General features: G+C 34.5%; 1 protein-coding gene across 1 annotated transcript in view; it reads right to left on the bottom strand.

Annotated features, from left to right (window-relative positions):
* Nucleotides 1-483: 483 nt before the first annotated feature.
* The window catches only part of LOC144322564 (uncharacterized), a 62,108-nt gene continuing 42,160 nt past the window's right edge, over nucleotides 484-20,431 (bottom strand). Inside the window, exons 6-7 of the transcript XR_013388178.1 lie at nucleotides 5,464-5,614; nucleotides 484-566 (exon numbers count right to left, since the gene is read on the bottom strand). The gene's annotated coding sequence lies outside the window, so the exon portion shown is untranslated. The remainder of the gene's footprint in view (nucleotides 567-5,463; nucleotides 5,615-20,431) is intronic.

Here is a 20,431-nt window from a genome sequence, read left to right as displayed (position 1 = left end):
CCAAGGTGGCTATGGCGGTTCCAGCAGCAGCAGCAGCTATGGCAGTGACAGAAGGTTTTAATTACTGCCAGGAAACAAAGCTTAGCAGGAGAGGAGAGCCAGAGAAGGGACAGGGAAACTACAGGTTACAACAGATCTGTGAACTCAGCCACGCACAGTGGTGGCAGGGCCTAGCTGCTACATAGAAGACATGTTTTAGACAATACTCATGGGTACGGGCAAAAAACTCGAGGACTGTATTTGTGACTAATTGTATAACAGGTTATTTTAGTTTCTGTTCTGTGGAAAGTGGAAAGCATTCCAACAAAGGGTTTTAATGTAGATTTTTTTTTTTTTTGCACCCATGCTGTTGATTGCTAAATGTAATAGTCTGATTATGACGCTGAATAAATGTGTCTTTAAAAAAAAAAAAAGAATCAGACCTATAGAACAATTTCTGATGTTAGACTGGGCCATGAAAGAAGTGTACAAATAACAGTGTACCTTGTTGCATCCAAATATCTTTGTATAACCCAAACTGTTTGATTTGACATCCATCTTCAGTGGTTAAAGAAGTTGTTGAAGACCTAGAATAGAAGAAGAAATCAGATACGCCAAGAGAGTCAGGACCTTCTTAACCTATTTTGTAACTATGTAAAGATTGAACATCAAGATTAATTTCTGTTAGTTCTTTCTGCTTCAGTAATTGAAGATCTCAGGTAGCTTATCTTGGAAATTTCTTTCGTGTTAGTATTTTTAAGTTAGATTTGTGCCAGTCCTTCACAGTTGTCTAATATTTGAGTCAGCCTTACTGCACTTCTAATTCCGGCTTACATTTGCCAACATGGTCCTTGCTTCTTGTGCCCTGAATGCCTGATTACAAATTCTAACTGTAGAGTTACCTCCTATAATGCTATACCCAGGGATTCCTGTATTTGGGAGACATTAATGGAGTGAGCTATGGCCACAGAACAGAATCCGTTGATGCTATGTTAGCCTATTTAGAACACCATTCTGTTGGTCACAGCATTCACCCAGCATTAAACTATGGAGATCTGTTCAATATTGTTTTATCACATCTGCTTTCCAACATGCACTTGGAGAATTGGTTGCATTTATTATATTGTTAAGCTTACATATAAACTTTTCTCTGAGTCCTAGTCACAAAATTGAATACATAGCCAACATTCTTAGGAATTGAAGGCTAAATTGAACCTGAATGGTTTCCCCAGAGTATGGTTAGTCACATTGTTTTTCAATATCTTTTTCCTTATTCATCCTATAAACAGAATTATTTTCTTTACTGGACTGTCGTTCAATAGCATTCAATGACATATCTAACATACTTTTAGCTGTTATGCTTGTGAAGTAGTGTGTTACAGTATCTGAAACTCGATATATTTCATAAAATCAAGCCAGCCATACTTTTTTGTAATAATCTACTTTTACTTACAATGTACCTATTTTGTTATATTCTGGTTTGAAAGTCTGTGGAGCTTACTATTCGTAAGACATTCTCATACTCGATACAAAACTTTTATGTCTGCCTTTTTTCTTAGAAGACTGTACTTACTACCCCATGCACACATCCTTTACAAAAGTAATTCTGACATATTTCTTTAAGAAACAAGAAAAAATAAGGTATTGTACCTTGGCAATATTTTAGTGCCTATCTGTTCAAGTTTGTAAAATAAAAAAATACTGAATACATTACTGAGGATCAGCTTTTAAATAGTTACAAGTGGCCATAAAATAATTTATTGAAAGATTTTTAAGAATATAACAAAAATCCTCCAAAAGGCAGAAGTTTTCAAGGTCTTTTATAAAAAGCCACGGCCCAGAACTAACATCAGATAATTTTGACCTAGAGTTAGGGAGACCAACCATTTCAATCTGCCTAGGCCTTAGTTCCTAAGATGTGTACTTCCGGTTTTAAAGCCGGAGGATCCTGGGAAACCTAGGATGAATTGGTTATCCTACCCAAATGCTAAGAATAAATTTAGTGAACAGCATGGATTGTAGGTAAGCCAACACTATGTGAACAAGATAAAACAAGCTAAACCAATTGTAGATGTGTAAAGCAATCAGAAGGGGGTATCAGAGTAACCCTATGTAAAGCATAAGGAATTCAGTACAAGATCATCTTCATTAAATAAAATAAGAGACTATAGGAAAGAGGGATACAATTGTTGATTTTTTTAAAACTAAAAGATGGGCTGAATAGCAGAAAGGACAAAGCTGAAAGGTTAAGTAGCATTGTTAAAGACTAACATAAAGGATTGGACTAGAATACAGCACATAAATATAGAAGGTTGGAAGGTATACGGGGAAAAAGCCATTACAGAATTATCTGGATTTTCAAAAAAAGAGTAGAGAGAATAAAGAAGACAAACTAAACAAAATGTATCCCCTCTTCTATAGCAAAGACTGCACTTAAAATCCATATAGACATATATTCTGCGTGAAAAGTGTACCTCTAATACTTTTTAAAAGAAAATAAAATATACTACATGGGATATATTAGAGATGATAGATGGATAGAAATAGATGATAGATAGATAGATAAAGATATGAATATAGATATGCAAAAAGCAAATATAAAAAAGATATGTAAATATTTTAAGATTTTGCATGAAAAAAGGAAAAAAATTGTTAGCCAGAGAAACTCTGTCCACTTAGCACCTAGTGAAAATATCACTAATTCAGGAGAAGGGCCATTTATAAAATCAGTTTAGCAATTGCCAGAAATCTTGTTTCAGAGGAAATGATTGAAATCAGTCCCAAAGAATTTCAGAAACTCAAAGGCACTATGGAATCTACACTTGGCAGGCAATGAGAACTTTTTTTTAAATTAATTAATTTATTAATTCAGAGAGAGCAAGAGAGAGGCAGAGACACAGGCAGAGAGAGAAGCAGGCTCCATGCAGGATGCCCGACATGGGACTCGATCTCGGGTCTCCAGGATCACACCCGGGGCTGCAGGCGGAGCTAAGCCACTGAGCCATTGCCTGGGCTGCCCAGGCAATGAGAACTTAAACAGTCTTAGGGTTCTTGTTAAATGACAGCTGCCTTGCAAAATATACCCACACTCATAATCAAATATCAGAGCTTTCTTGTTGCTATTGATAGAGGCCAAAATTAAATTGTGTATAATATGTGTTTGGGTTATTGTATGGTTGATGAGAAAAAAGTATTTGTAGTTGGTTTTTGTTATATGAAGTTCAAAAGTATGCACTTTAAAATACAAATAAGCAAACACTCATCTGAGAGATTCTGAAATGAAGAAACAGTTGTTTCATGACTCCTCATCTCCTGCAAAAGAAAAAAGGTTTTGCCCTCACTCTGGTGAAGAGGGCTGGGATAGTCACTGATCAAGAATGAATCATCATTGCTAAGGAATTTTATTTTGGTCTTTAATTGTGTGTGTAATAATATGTAACAAATAAAACAAAAGTTGGTAATAGTTCTATAAACAACAGAGAAGAGAAGATTGTATTTCAAAAAATAGGCTCAAATGTTAAAAATAGACCTGTCCTACGACCCAGCAATTGCACTGCTGGGGATTTACCCCAAAGATATAGATGCAGTGAAACTCCGGGACACCTGCACCCCGATATTTCTAGCAGCAATGTCCACAATAGCCAAACTGTGGAAGGAGCCTCGGTGTCCATCGAAAGATGAATGGATAAAGAAGATGTGGTCTATGTATACGATGGAATATTCCTCAGCCATTAGAAACGACAAATACCCACCATTTGCTTCGACATGGATGGAACTGGAGGGTATTATGCTGAGTGAAATAGGTCAATTGGAGAAGGACAAACATAATATGGTCTCATTCATTTGGGGAATATAAAAAATAGTGAAAGGGAATAAAGGGGAAAGGAGAAAAAATCAGTGGGAAATCAGAGAGGGAGACAGAACATGAGAGACTCCTAACTCTGGGAAATGAACAAGGGGTGGTGGAAAAGGAGGTGGGTAGGGGTGGGGGTGACTGGGTGACAGGCACTGAGGGGGGCACTTGATGGGATGAGCACTGGGTGTTATGCTATATGTTGGCAAATTGAACTCCAATAAAAAAAAATGTTGGTCAGAATGTAAAATTGTGCAGTCCCTATGAAAAACAACATGGAGGTTCCTCAAAAAATACAACTGGAATTGCCATTTGATCCAAAAGTACCACTTTTGGGTATATGGCCAAAAGAACTGAAAGCAGCATCTCAAAGAAATATCTGTACACCCATATTTATAGCATCATCTTTCACAATATCCAAGAGGTGAAAGCAAACCAAGTATCACTTCACAGATGAATGGATAACAAATATGGCATATACATACATGCAGTCCTATTCAGACTTGAAGGATAGGAAACTGTCACATGGCACAACAAAGATAAACCCTGAAGACATTATACTAAATGAAATAATCTCATCACCAAAAGACAAATACCGTATGATTACATGTATATGAGGTCTCTATAGTAGTCAGATTCATAGAAAATAAAGTTGCCATGACTGGGGGAGGAGAGAAAATGGGGAGTTGTTTAATGTGCATACAATTTCAGTTTTGCAAGATGAAAAAAATTGTGACAATTGGTTGCACCACATGGAATATATTTAACATAATTGAACTGAAAGCTTAAAATTGGCCAAAATAATAAATATTATATGTATTTTACCACAACTAAAAAAAAAACATAGGCTCATTTCTACTAATCACATTTTTGGCAGTAATAAAGGATATCCTTGAATTAAAAACATGTGCTACATTTTTTGAAACAGTATTTGAGAGGTAGTTTCAAATAAGTGTAGAAATATGAATTCTCAGTATGTAAGTAGAACTGTAGATTATAAAGTCTGCAATTGTAAGAAAAATAGAAAGCCATACCTCTGAAATATGGTAACAATCTTCTGAGCCAATTGGCTCTTGCTCTTGCTAGTTTCTTTCTCTCTATTCTGCGATTGCAAACACCCAGTATGTAGCATATTAGGTAGCATTTACGGGGAAAAATATCAAGTAGACCTCCATAGCACACACTAACACAAATTACAATTGGACTGAATATTTTAGTATCAAGTCTGGAATAAACATTTCTGGATGTTTTTTAATATTTAGAACATTTCTGATAAAAATAAGGGAAATGAAAAATCAAAAGTTTAATAGATTAGAACACCGGGAAAATAGGTCCTTCTCTAAGTTAAGGGGGGAAAAAGGTAAGTAAAAGACAAAGAATTAGGAAAAATACCAATTATATGAACAAAACTTCCATATTCTTTTTTTTTTAAACTTTCATATTCTTAACACACGTAGGACAATAAAAAATTAATGAGATAATACTCTTCAATGAGAAAAATAAATAATATAGATTATTCATAGAAGAAATAGAAATTTTCAGTAACAAATTATGAAGAGTTCAACTGCAATTCAAAAAAGAAAAGTAAATAAATAAAAATAGAAAATAGAAGTGCCTTTTTTTTGACTTACCAAATGTGCAGATATTTAGGAAGAAAGTAATATTAAGTGCTAATACTATTTGTTGAAATTGATATTCTTCTACATTGTTGAAAGCTCTTAAGTTGTATCAAAAGCCTCAAAATTACTGCATTATTTGATAGTACTTTATACTATGCAGAACCTGTACAAGGAAAAAATCATAATGGAGTGTATTATTTATATATACTGAAATGTAATATATCATAATTTATAATTGCAAAAATTACCAAAATACTTAAAAAGTGGAATGGCTAATTTCTATGCCAGTGAAATAAAATTTTATGTAGGCTTAATGAATGCCTTCGAATAGCATTTTGCTTAAGAAAAAAATGCTATGAGGATCCCTGAGTGGCTCAGCGGTTTGGTGCCTGCCTTTGGCCCAGGGCGCGATCCTGGAGTCTGGGACCAGGTTCCGCGTCGGGCTCCCGGCATGGAGCCTGCTTCTGTCTGTGCCTCTCTCTCTCTCTCTCTCTCTGTGTCTATCATGAATAAATAAATAAAATCTTTAAAAAAGAAAAAGAAAAAATGCTATGGTCAGAAGAGTGCATATGTCAAAACATATATAATATGTTAATACAATATATAAATATAAAAATTTAGAAAAAATTTAAATCATTGGAAAATATTTTAATGGTGCTTTTAATGGATGGTCATATTAGGTTTAAGTTTTTTCTCTTTTTGATATTTTTTATTTTCCAAAAATATTATATACACAAATATTTATCATAAAATAAGTATTTTGAAAATTATTAAGTAACTGTAGAATTCAGAATTAGAAAATGCTTGATATACGAAAGGTCTAAGTTGAATTTTGTATTCTCATTAAAAATAAAATGTGAATTCCAACAATATGTTCTACTTTCTATTTTGCCTTTTTATTTTTAAAGATTTATTTATTTATTCATGAGAGACACAGAGAGAGACACAGAGAGAGAGAGAGAGAGAGAGGCAGAGACAGGCAGAGACAGGCAGAGGAAGAAACAAGCTTCTGGCAGGGAGCCCAATGTGGGTCTTGATCCTGAATCCCAGGATCATGCCCTGGGCAGAAGGCAGACACTCAACCGCTGAGCCACCAGGCATCCCAACTTTCTATTTTATCTTATGTTGATTGCTATTTCTGAGGTACATAAAAGCCTTTGGTATTACATTTGATTTTCATGAAACATTCTATTTTCTCATCTTTCAAGATGAGGAATTGAAAACTTAAAATTTGATTTGAGAAGAGTAGAATGGAATTAAAAGGATACTGTGCTTAGAATTCTAAGCAGTGTGATTAAGTGACCTATAAGTATTTATGGGGCAGGGCCCCATGTAAACTGTGAATCAAGGAGATCAGAGAGGCCTAGGAGGAGAAAGAGATACAAATAATTGTTTGGTTGAAAATAGGGTATTAAGGTAGATTCTACAATTCCTGTCTCTAATGGAGATTGATCTAAAAATTGAGGCAAGACTAAAGCTTTAACTTGATATCAATAGAAATTAATAAAGCATTGAAATTCTTTATTTTATCTCCTTTGAATTCCCATGCAGGGACTTGTTCCTTCCCTCTACAGTACTTTAGGGTCTATTATGTCTTCTTGTCATTATCGGCTTGCATTTCTTTCTTTTCCACTGGACTACAGCCTTCGGTAAAAATAGAATCTACGGCTTACTTGTCTTCTGGTTCTATCACTTACGACAGTGCTTAGGTCAAAATAGATGCCCAGTCAAATGTGTGTTCCTTTATTTTCCTGTTGTTCTTCTTCCTTCTCCTAACTAATATTATTGAGGAATTCTACATGCGATCCCTTGTAGTAATTATTTAACCTAAAACATCTCAGTTCATCATCATATTGAACCTGTTAAATTATTATTGACCCTTCTCTTACCAGATTTGTAGAGAAGAAAACAAAAATCTGCCTGGCAAGAAAGTTGCACAAGCATAAACTTATAAGCAGACAAATGAATAAAGATTTAAGTTTATCTAATGTGAATAATGAAGGAATGTAGTAGATAAAATTTGGGGGCAAATGATACATTGTTTGTATTGAAGAGTATTTGGACATATTTTCTAAATTAGTGGTTATTATCTAAAATTTACTTTGCAAGATTTTGACACCTTATGTAAACTAGGAGTCATTATTTAAATTTTGGCAAAATTTGTGATAAAAGCAGGTAAACTCAAAATATTTGTACCCTACCAATATGGTTGACAATTTAAACTTTAAAAATGGTCAGACTCCCTTCCCTGAATATGTCCAGCTTTTCTTGATAATTTAGATTATTTTATGATTTACATGAAAACATTTAGATAAAAATAACATACAAATGATATTACTGCATTTGATTTTTAATAATTCAAACAAAATTAACTCAGTCTCAGTTAAAGTTTCAAAACATTTTGTGACGTCCAATAAATAAAATAACATCAAATCTTTTTCCCCTAATAGTAAAATTGACTTCATTGATCTTAAGCTCTAGAAACTAAAGTTCACATGACAATGTTAAAATGCCACAGCTTGCATTTGATTCCATCAAAAAAAAATGCTTTCAAAACACTTTTTTTCTTTCATAAATCAAAAACTGTGCTCTGAGGCACAGTTGTAACTTTGGATCAACCTGTACAGCTGAGTAAACATTTTCTAATGAATTTCATTAAGAGTTCAAATCTGCATTAGAGATGAACTAAATGGAAAATGTAGCCCTTGAAGAAATAGGATTATAGTGCTTCTTCTCTCTCCATATCTTCTTCACGAAACTTGCTCCACAGAGAGTTTCCTGGGCAAAATGCCTCTGGCTTATGGGTCAATCCAGCTGTGCCCTACATTTATCCTCCAGCTCAAACTCTTAGAATAATGAGAGGTCTATAAAAAAGAATGCTAATTCAGAATTCAGAGAGTTACGCATGGCCTCTTGCTTATGGGACAAATGAGAGATAAAAGGTCTAAAGTTATACCTGCCTTGATTCTAATTTTACTGAGAAAATAGCCTTCAAAACGCATTGCATTTATTCATCTAATAAAGCAAGCCACACTCTTAGAATATTTTTCTTTTGCCTTCTGTTTGTTATGTGATTTTAAATAGTTAGTAAATATTTTGTTATAGAATAATTTTAGATTTACAGAATTGTTATAAAAATAGCAAAGTTCCAATATGCCCCACATCTGGTTTCTCCCATGATTAATACGTTACCTCAATATTTGTCACAATTAATTAACTGATAATGATACATTATTATTAAAATTCATACTCTTTCAGACCTTTATATCTTTTTTTAGTTTGAGGATTCTGCCCAGATTATCACACTACATTTAGTAGTCATTTCTTGGGATCCTTATAGATATGACGGTTTCTTAGACTACCCTTGTTTTTGATGACCTTGATGGTTTTTTAGGAGGTCTGGTCAGATAGTTTGTAAACAAAGCATTGTACTGATATTTTCTTGATGTTTTCTCTCATGATTAGATTGGGATATGTTTTTGGAGGAAGAGCACAAAGTAAATTGACACTCTCACATCCTATCAAGGGTGATAGTATTAATATTTTATCACTAGTGATGTAAATATTGATCACTGAATTTGAGATAGTACTTTTTAGGTCTCCACCATGAAATTACTATTTTTAGTTCTTTTTCCCCATAATGTATCCTTTGGAAGAAATTCACCATATGCAGTTGGCCCACACTGAAAGATTGGAAAATTATGCCTTACTTCCTTGAGGGCAAAATATCTACATAAACAATTTGGAATTCTTCTGTGGGAGATTTATCTATTTCTCCCATTTATTTGTTTACTCAAGTAGTTATGTTAGCATGATCTCATTTATTTAGATTTCGGATTATTGTCCAATATTACTTTATGTATTTTGTTTTTTAAATTATTACAGTTTTGGCTATTGGAACTCTCATTTGGCTCCTACAACCTTTTACATACTCTGTTGGGTTTTTTGTTTTGTTTTGTTTTGAGTATTTTCTTAATTTCTGACATAAAATATGCCACATAGCTTCATCTTGTATATTTTCTCCCCCATCCTAGAGTCAACCCTTTCTCTAAGGAATTCTATTTCTTTTACTGGAAAAAAATACATAGAAAGCAAGATCTGTGTGTGCTATGTGTATGCATTACTACTATAGTGTTACTTCTAGACAAAGGAGTTTGTATGTGTGTATCTGTGTGTGTATACATGTATACATACAAACATACATATATACATTTCTATATGTAACCATCTCTATTATTATTTTAAAAATATTTTACTTACTTATTTTTAGAGAGAGAGCAAGTGTGAGTGGTTGAGGAAGGGCAGAGGGAGAGGGGGAGAGAGAATCCCAAGCAGGCTCCATGCCCAGAGCAGAGTGAAATACAGGGCTTGATCCCATGACCCCAAGACCACCACCCAAGCCAAAACCAAGAGTCGAACACCCGGCTGGCTGAACCACCTAGGTGCCCCTATATATATTGTTAAGCATGAGTCTATAGTAACATTCCAACTCTAATTCATTACTACATGATTCCTTTTACCAGTTTGTAACCCCTCTCTTGAATAATGAGATCATTAAGCCAGCCATTTAGTTAATTATTCAAGTGTATATGAATAGTAGTATCAGAATTGTTAACCTATTCCCATGCTGGAAACAACTTTATTATTAGTGCTTCTGAAAAGTAACTTTTGTCTTTAATATCATTGATATTACTCATTTCCAATATTTCTTAGGTCAACATCTTGTCCTCGCATTTCCTTCAGGGAGTCTCTTTCATACATTTGTAATAAACTAAAATTCTTTTGCCACATTCTGAATTTCATACTATTATCCTATAATCTCCTAAATAGTGTTTCAATTGTTTTACTATATGTGCAGTAAATTCTGTGGATTTTGACAAAAGCTTAATACTGTTTTCTACTTATAGTACCCTACAAAATAGTTTCAGAGTCTTGAAAAATCCTACGTCTCATGTATTCAAACTTCTCACAAGTTCCTGAACCTTTGGCAGCCACTGATGTTGTTACTAGTTTAAGCTTTTTCAGATGTCATATATTTGCAATAACAGAGTATGCAGCTTTTTAGGACTTCGCAGTATGTATTAGGTAGAAGCTAGACATGAGCAGTAGAAGGAATGGCCTGAGGCAGAGTCCCAAGACCTTGAAGGGGAATGATAGAAACATGAGCTGGAAGCATGGACCATGACAGATAAACTACACATTATAAGCCCTGTAGTACAGCATCCTGACCTTGTGGCTTCCAAGACCTTTGGGGCTGACAGATCAATAGCCACAGGTAAGGAGCATACACTCTCTTCTTCTACCTCTGCCCCAGGGTAATCCCTAGACTCATTATAATGCATTTGCATTGTGGGACAGCCCAACCCTCCACTCCCCACAATGGAGAAAGGCTGCTATTATGGTTCTGGTAGGGTCAAAAACTCCCTTGCTCAACCTGTGGGAAGAATTGCCCAATTGATTGGAAGCAGCCTCCATTAGAGACCACCCCACTATGCATCACAGTTCCTCCCAGCCCAGAGAGACCCGATTTCAAAGCAACCCAAAAAGCAGCCATTCCACCTCATGGAACCTGACCACTCTCCCACCTTGAAAGTATATCTCATTTTAATAAACTGCTTTGTGGTTGCAACTTTCCCAACCTTAACATATGCATTTAAGATTCATATTTTTTTATGGTTTGATATTTTGCTTTGTTTTGTTTCGTTTTGAATCACTGAACAGTACTCCATAGATGGTTAAGGCTTGTGTATCCATTCAGACATTGCAAGACATTGTGATAATTTCCAGTTTTTGACATTATAAATAAGGCTTCTATAAACATTTACAAGTCTTTGTATAGGTATAACTTTTGAAATCATTTCACTATGTGATTGTCGGATGGCAACATAAGACTATTTGGAATTTGGCAAGAAACTACCAAACTGCCTTCCAAATTGGCTATCACTTTGCATTCCCATATTAATGAATGAGAATTCCTGTTGCCCATTATCTTTGTAGTAGCTGAGGGTTGACATTGTTCCCTTCTTTCTTTTCCTCCTTCTCCCCCTCCTCATCTTCCCTCTTCTACCCCTCCTCTTCCTTTTTCTTTGCATGGTAGACATCCCTAATGGTTATGCAGTGATATGTAATTGCTGTTTTAATTATAAATTCCCTAAAGACAAATAGCTATTCCTATGATGTTTTCCATTTTTATGACTTTATTTTTATTTATTTATTTTTAAAGATTTTATTTATTTATTCTTGAGAAACACACAGAGAGAGGTAGAGGCACAAGCAGAGAGAAGCAGGCTTCATGCAGGGAGCCCAATGCAGGACTCAATTCTGGGACCCCAGGATCACACCCTGGGTCAAAAGCAGACACTCAACCGCTGAGCCACCCAGGAGTCCCCATTTTTATAACTTTATTTTTAAGATGTTGTTTAGGTCTTTTAAATCTTAAGAGTTCTTTGAATATTTTAGATACTAGCCTTTTGGTAGGTAAGTGATATAAAATATTTTATACCATTCTATAATTTGCTTTCCTTCTCTTAATAGTAGCTTTCACAAAGCAGAAAATTTTAATTTTAGTGAAGTCCAGTTAGCTTTTTTCTTTAATGAATGGTGCTATTGTTGTATTTTAAAATTCATCAAATCTAAGGTTATATAGGCTTTATTCTGTGATTTATTTGATAATCATTTTAGCGTTGAGTTTGAGATTTAGGTCTATGAACCAGAATTAATTATTGTATATAGTGTAAGGTTAGTTTGTATGATTTTATTTATTTGCATGTGAACACTTTCCATTTTTTGAAAAGACTGCATTTTATGCATCTTATCTTTTACCAGTGTTACAGTGCCTTGAATAACATTTTTATAATAAGTGTATCGTGGGATCCCTGGGTAGCGCAGCGGTTTGGCGCCTGCCTTTGGCCCAGGGCGCGATCCTAGAGACCCGGGATCGAATCCCACATCAGGCTCCCGGTGCATGGAGCCTGCTTCTCCCTCTGCCTGTGTCTCTGCCTCTCTCTCTCTCTCTGTGACTATCATAAATAAAAATTAAAAAAAAATAATAAGTGTATCGTTATAGAAAGGTAGTTTGAGCTCTTCAACTTTGTTCCTCTTCCATGATTTTTTGGCTGTTCTGGGTCCTTTGCATTTTCATAAAATAGTTTGTTGATATCTAAAAAATGATTCCTGGGATGTTGATTAAAATGTTAAATCCGTATATCAAAACTGACATTTTAAAAGTATTGGATCTTCTAGTCCCTGGATGTGATATATATATCCCTCCATGTATTTAAATATTATTTGATAATCAGTTTGGGTTTTATTTTGAGATTTCCACGTAGAGGTCCTTTTTTTTTTTTTTTTTTTTTTTTTTTTTTTTTTTTTTTTTTAGATTTTCATTTATTTATTCGAGAAACAGAGAGAGAGGCAGAGGCACAGGCAGAGGGAGAAGCAGGCTCCATGCAGGAAGCCCGACACAGACCCGATCCCGGGTCCCCAGGATCATACCCTGGGCGGAAGGCAGCACTAAACTGCCGAGCCACCCAGGCTACCCCCACGTAGAGGTTCTATACAGTTTCTTATATTTATACCTGAGTATAAATATGTGAAATATGTGCTTTTGGAGGATATATTACTGTAAATCTTATTTTAAGAAGTTTCAAACTCCTGCCTCATTACTGTTACATGGAAAGAAATTGAATTGCATATCAACCTATATCCTATGACCTTGGTATATTCACTTAGTCCCAGAAAGTTACTATTTTATAAATATTTAGGATTTTCTGTATATAGAATCATTTGAAAACAGAAACAGTTTTATTTATCTTTTTCCAAACTGTGCACTTCATACTTCCTTTTCTTGTCTTATTGCACAAGCTGGAACATACAGGGAAATGTTTAATAGGAGTAATGAGATATTACATCCTTGCCTCTATTGTTTCTGATCTTAGGGAATGGGTATCCAATTTTCACAATAAAGTGTGATTTTAGTGGTAGATATTTTGTTAATGTTCTTTATCAAATTGACAAAGTTCATCTCTCTTGCTAATTTGTTGAGTTTTTTACATGAATGGATATTGGATTTGTCAAGCATTTTTCCTATGTCGATTGATATGTTCATGAAATGTGATAATTTGTACTGACTGATTTTCAGATATCCAATTAACTTTGTATACCTTTTGTGAGATTAAAAGTTGTGGTTGTGTTGTATCATCATATATTATGTTTGCTAATATTTTGGAGGATGTTCTATGTTTATGTTCATGAGGTATATTGGTTTGCAATTTTCCTTCGTTGTCATGTCTTTACATGGATTTAATATGTGGGTAATACTAACTTTACAGAATGAACTATAAGTTTCTCCTTTTGCTTCTATTTTCTAGAAAAGATCCTTAAATGTTTGGTGACTTTATCAATGAAACTATTGGGGCCTGATTATATCTCTTTTGGAAAAATGTTAATGATTGATTTAATGTCTCTTTTTAATACACAGCTATTCATATTATTTGTTTTTCTTTTTGTAAAAATTATTAGTTTGTCTCTGTCAGGTAATTGGCATATTTCACCAAAATTAATACATTTTGAGAATAGAGTTGTCTGTAATGTTCTTTGAATGTCTATGGGATGAGTAATGATGATCCCCTTTTTATTTCTTTTTTTAAACCATTTTTCATTATTTATTATTTTTTTAAAGTGAAGGAGAGAGAGAGATAAGGAAGGGCAGAGAGAGAAGGGGACAAAGAGAAAGAAAAAGACCTACAGACTCAATGTAGGGCTCGATCTCACAACCGTGAGGTCATTGCCTTAGTCAAAATCAAGAGTTGGACACCTAACAGACTGAGCCACCCACTCTTTTTTATTGCTAATTTGCAAATTTGTGGCATCATTTTTATCTTTTCACAGAAGCCTCTTTTGTTTTTAATTTTCTTTTTTTCCCATTATCCATTTTACTGATTTCTGCTTTATTTATTATTATTATTATTATTATTATTATTATTATTATTATTTCTTTTCTTCTGCTGTAGGCTTAATTGCTCTTCTCTCTGTAATTGCCTAACATGGAAGCTTGGATTATTGATTTTAGATCTTCCTTTTTTTCTAATATATACCTTTAATTCTAAAATATTTCTTTACAAACTGCATCACTCCAAAAGTTGATAAGTTGATTTTTTATTTTCACTCCTTTTAAAATATTTTAAATTTTATTTTGAAACTTGTTTTTTAAAAGTTTTTTGTTTTAAACTTTAAATTTTATTATTTTTTTTATTTTTTTAAGTAGGCTCCATGCCCAGCATGAGGCCAATACTGGACTTAAACACATTACACTGAGATCAAGACTTGAGCTGAGATAAAGAGCCAGGCACGTAACTGACTGAGCCACACAAGTGCCCCTGAAACTTGTTTTTTGTTTGATATACTCATTATATGCATGTTGTTAATTTCTCAATGTTGGATTTTTTTCCCTGTCTTTCAACTATTTATTTCTAGTTTAATTCCTTTATGATTAGAGAACATAGTTTGTATGATTTCTTTTTAAAATTGTCTTGCCGGGATCCCTGGGTGGCGCAGCGGTTTGGCGCCTGCCTTTGGCCCAGGGCGCGATCCTGGAGACCCGGGATCGAATCCCACATCAGGCTCCCGGTGCATGGAGCCTGCTTCTCCCTCGGCCTGTGTCTCTGCCTCTCTCTCTCTCTGTGACTATCATAAATAAATAAAAAATTGAAAAAAAAAATATTTAAAAAAAAATAAAATTGTCTTGCCAAGGCATGCTTGTGGACTTGAATGTGGTTTATCTTGGTGAATATTCTATGCGATCTTGGAAAGATTAATTCTAATATTGTTAGATGGATTATCTTGTGTGTGTCAGAGCAGGTTGATTGCTAGTGCTATTCAGGTCAACTACACCTCATTGATTTTTTTTTCCTGTTTATCAACTACTGTTAGAGGGGTTTCAAAATTTTCAAATCTGTGTAGATTTGTCTCTCTCTGTGCAGTTCTGTTAGTTTTGTCTCATGTATTCTGATGTTCTCTTGGGTGTATACAAAAATTAACAATTATTATGTCTTCTTAGAAAACTGGCCATTGATCATTATGTAATGTCTGTCTTTATACTTGATAAGTTTCTTTTTTATAAAGACCGTTTTGTCTGAAATTAATATAACTACTTATTTTTTTCTTCAAAATTAGTGTATCATGATATATCTCTACCCCTTTACTAGAGTTTTACATGTCTTTAATATTTAAAGTGAGTTTCTTACAGACAATGTATAGTCAGATCTTGGTTTCTTTTTTTGTTTTTTTCTAGTTTGACAATTTCTGGCTTTTTTTGGTATAGTCAATTAGCAAATAAAATGATCATTTTTACATTTAGGTTAATGCCAGCTATGATTGCAGTTGCTTTTCCAGAGATACTTCTTTCTAGTTTTGATTATACATTTTATATGATTCCATATTATCTCTCTTCTTGCATACCAGCTATGCTTCCTTAAACAAAATAGTGTTTTCCTTAGGGTTTAGAATAAACATTTGAACTAGGTAAATTCCACTTTTAAATACGTTTATATGCTTCCTATGTGGCAGAGATGTTTTACAATAGAACATTCCCAGTTCCTTCCTCCTATACCTTATGACATAGCCATCATTTATTTCACTCTTTACATGTTGTTATCACCCAATAATTATTACTATTATTATTTTAAAGTGATATTTTAGTTTACAAATAAGAACAATTGATATTTTACCTTATTGTATTTCTTCTCTGACAGACTTCCTTTCTTAATGTAAAACCAGTTTTCTGGCCTATATAATTTTCATTCTGCCTAAAAAAATTGTTTAACCCATTATGCAAGGCAAATCTCCTGTCAAAATGCTGTTAGTTTTGGTTTGTCTAAGAAAGTTATCATTTCCCCCTCACTTTGGAGGATAATTTCTTTGGCTCTAAAATTCTGGGTTGGGCATGCCTGGGTGGCCCAGTTGGTTAAGCATCTGCCTTCAGCTCAAATCATGATCCTGGGGTCTAGGGTCAAGCCCCACATTGGGTCTTTTTGATCAGTGGGGAGCCTGCCTCTCCCTCTCCCTCTACCTCTCTCCAAAGTCCACTGGTGGACTTTCTCTCTTTCTCTTTCTTCTCTCTCTCTCTTTCTCATGTTCACTCTTCCCTTTCTCTCAAATAAATAGATAAAATTAAAAAGAAAAACAACTCTGGGTTGGTGGCATTTTTCTTATAATACTTCACATGTTTTTCCTATTCTCTTATTACATGCTTAGTTTCTGACGAAAAGTCCATTGCAGTTATTCTCCTTGTTTCTAAAGAGATAAGATGCCCTCACCTTCTATGTACACACACTGGCTTTTTCCAGAATTTTCTCTTTGTCTTTGGTATTCTGCATTATAAGACGATGATATGACTAACTAGGGTGTGGTGGTGGTGATTGGTGTTCTCTGATTTTTCTGGATCTATGGTTTGGGTACATAATTAAATGTGGAAAGCCTTTGGATATCATTATGTCAAACTACCTCATATATTTCTTCTTCACTGTTCTTCACTGTTCTTTTTCTTTCCCCTAGTACTCTTGGGATGCATATGTCACACCTTGTAATTGTCTCACAGTTCTTAAGTGTTTTGTTTTGCTGATTATTTTTCCTCTTTAAATTTCATGTTGGAAAGTTTCTGTTAACATAATTTTAAGCTCACTTATTCTTTTTTGGGGGCCATTTTAAGTTGAATAATGAGCACATCAAAGATATTTCTTTTTTTAATATTTCTTTGATAGCGTTTTTTAATTTCTAATATCCCCTTTTGATTTTTATTTAAAAATTCCATCTTTCTGATTACTGACCAATTTTTGTAGGTTGCATTATTTTTCTATTAGAGCTATTAGCATACCAGTCAAAGTTATTTTAAATTCCTGATCTAATAAGTTTAACATCTGTGTTTTATCTGTGTCTGTTCGTGATACTTGCTTTGTCTCTTCAGAGTGTCTTTTTTTTTTTTTTTCCTTGCCTCTCTTGCCTTTTAGTATGCCTTGTAAATTTTGGTTGAAATTCAGGCATGCCATTTTGGTAATTGTAACTGAGGTAAATATGAGTATTTGTGCTGATGTGGCTAGGAGTTAGGCGATGCTAAATGTTTGCTGTAGTAGAGTTGTCAGAGGCTTCATATTCTTCTAGTGTCCTGTTTTTGTCTTCCATCTTGCTAGGCTTCCCTGAGTACTCCCCCATACACAAAGAGTCTATGTCTTTCCACTCTTGGAAGTAAAAATCCATTATTATTATACAGTAGCTCTGTTGGTGTAAGTAGCATGGTGTAGGGCAGATGGAGGATTCCACAATTTTCCAATTAAATTTTAGCATTTTAGTGGACCTGTATTTCTTGCATGTGAACTTAAAAAGGGTTTCATCTTGCATACTACCTTGCTCCCCGCCCCACCCCTCATTTGAAATAAGAAAGCTAGAGAGTTCTGGAGTGGAAAGGATGCCCTTTCTTCACAATTCTTGATAAGACTTTACAAAAGACTCTTCCCTGGAGAGTCAGCCTTTCTTACAGAAAACACTCTGGGCAAATTTCACAATGAAATAATCTCTTCTTGTACCTGCCAGCAACTGGAAGACATTGATCTCAGCAAACTTCTCATCATGAGTACTCAGTGAAGTTTCTGGAGATAAAGTCCATGAAAGTTTAGGGACCAACAGAAAATTGTAGTTTTCAAGAAATTCTAGAAGTTTCTCAGTCTCATACTAATCAACACTCAGTAATTCATCAAAGTTACTTTTTAAATGTTCCTGTCATTTTATGGTTTCATAGGCTTTTGCTCCAGCTAAGTAGATCTCAGCTAAGTAGATCTCAGTTAAGCCTCTCAAGATTCATCTTTTTCACCTGATTTCAGGGGATGATGTATCTAGTTAAGTTCAGTATTCTGATGGATCTAAGAAAGTGATTGTGTGTTTGAATATTGAATCATATATTTCCATTTATTTTCTCTGATGGGCAAAACACTAGTAATCCTTTTTTCCCTTTTAGGGGAAAAAATAACAGGCAGGAGTCAGTCTTCTTATATAAATACATTATATTAAAAATAAAGACTGATTCTAAACCAAAATACTGCATTCCATGAAACTCATGATCAGGTGACTAATATTACTTTAATATCTCCCCCATTTAAATGATAGGAAGATGATTAGAGAGTCATTTATTTATCAGACTAAATAAATATATGGGTGTGTAACATGCGCTTCTACTGTAATTAATAAACTAAGTATCAAGAAGACATAGAACATAGATATTCCTGGCTGGGTTTACTCTAGATTCTTTCTTTCTTTCTTTCTTTCTTTCTTTCTTTCTTTCTTTCTTTCTTTCTTTCTTTCTTTCTTTCTTTCTTTCTTTCTTTCTTTCTTTCTTTCTTTTCTTTCTTTTCTTTCTCTCTTTCTCTCTTTCTCTCTTTCTCCCTTCCTTCCTTCCTTCCTTCCTTCCTTCCTTCCTTCCTTCCTTCCTTCTTCCTTTCTTCCTTTCTTCCTTTCTTCCTTTCTTCCTTTCTTCTTTCTTTCTTTCTTTCTTTCTTTCTTTCTTTCTTTCTTTCTTTTCTTTCTTTTCTTTCTTTCTTCTTTCTTCTTTCTCTCTTTGTTTATCCATGAGAGACACACACAGAAAGAGAGAGAGAGAGAGGCAGAGACACAGGCAGAGGGAGGAGCAGGCTCCATGCAGGGAGCCCGATGTGGGACTCGATCCCAGGTCTCCATGATCACACCCCGGGCTGAAGGCGGCGCTAGACCGCTGAGCAACCGGGGCTGCCCGTTACTTTAGTTTCTGACCCCTTTTTTTCCTCTTAGTCTTTTGGACCTCTAACTTGTCAATGTTTTTATAACAATCATTCTTCAGTATTGGTATTAGAAATAAATTGTTTTAGTTTAGTTTTTATTTAGCACACTATTATGAGGGTAAAAGTGCAGGAACAGAGGAGAATCTACTTACAAGTACAGCTGTGCCTTTCCCAATTAATATTGACAAATAGAAAGCAATACTAAATGAGAACTGTTGAGATAATTTACTATGTACAGAGAAAGTAACATTTGAGATTGTGCTAAGAAAGAATTTATATTAATATATTAGTATAAAATTAAAGGTTGCATTTAGATTGTATTTTATATTGTTACATGATGAAATAGGTGACTAAAAAATCAGATAGATATTGAAGAGTGGCTTACACAAAAATCTAGAAGAATTAAAGTGGATCTGAATGAAATAATATAGGACTCTATGAAACCCATAATACGTTTATATCCTAAGTAATATCAGAAGTATCAGAGCAGAAAAATCAACACTATAAAACATTTTCAGTGATACTTAGTATAAAAAGCCACTCTATCAGATTTCAAAATAATATGGTAAAAATCTAAAATCTTTAGAGAGGAAACAAAATTGTAATAGAAAGTTAAGATCTAAAGTATAGAAATTTAACATAATTAAATTTGATTCAAGAACATTAAAAACAGAAATATAAAGGTAATCATAAGAAACTTTTTTTGGATGAATAAGTGCCTTAATTAAAACAGTCAAACTTTCAGACATATGCCAAGGAAAAGTCTGTTCTGAAGAAATTAGTTTTTGTGTTTTTAAGGTTTGTTTTTTGCTTTTGTTTTTAACTTCATATCTTTAATTCTCTACTCTTAATACTGTCTTCCAGTGGAATATTCTGTACTGTTGCTCCAGTGAACATATTAATATCAGAGCCACAGTTCAATAGAATGTGATCTACCAAGTAATTCACTGAGGGCTGGGTGGGGGGAGGAAGGTGGGGAATGAGGGAGATGAGAAGATAAAGAAAGGGAACAGCAACATCACTGAACTGAAATCAATGGGTGCCGCTGGGATCCCTGGGTGGCGCAGCGGTTTGGCGCCTGCCTTTGGCCCAGGGCGCGATCCTGGAGACCCGGGATCGAATCCCACGTCAGGCTCCCGGTTCATGGAGCCTGCTTCTCCCTCTGCCTGTGTCTCTGC

The sequence above is a fragment of the Canis aureus genome, chromosome 10, assembly GCF_053574225.1.
Source record: "Canis aureus isolate CA01 chromosome 10, VMU_Caureus_v.1.0, whole genome shotgun sequence".
Taxonomy (NCBI): Eukaryota; Metazoa; Chordata; class Mammalia; order Carnivora; family Canidae; genus Canis; species Canis aureus.
This window is presented reverse-complemented; position numbering and strand designations above follow the sequence as displayed.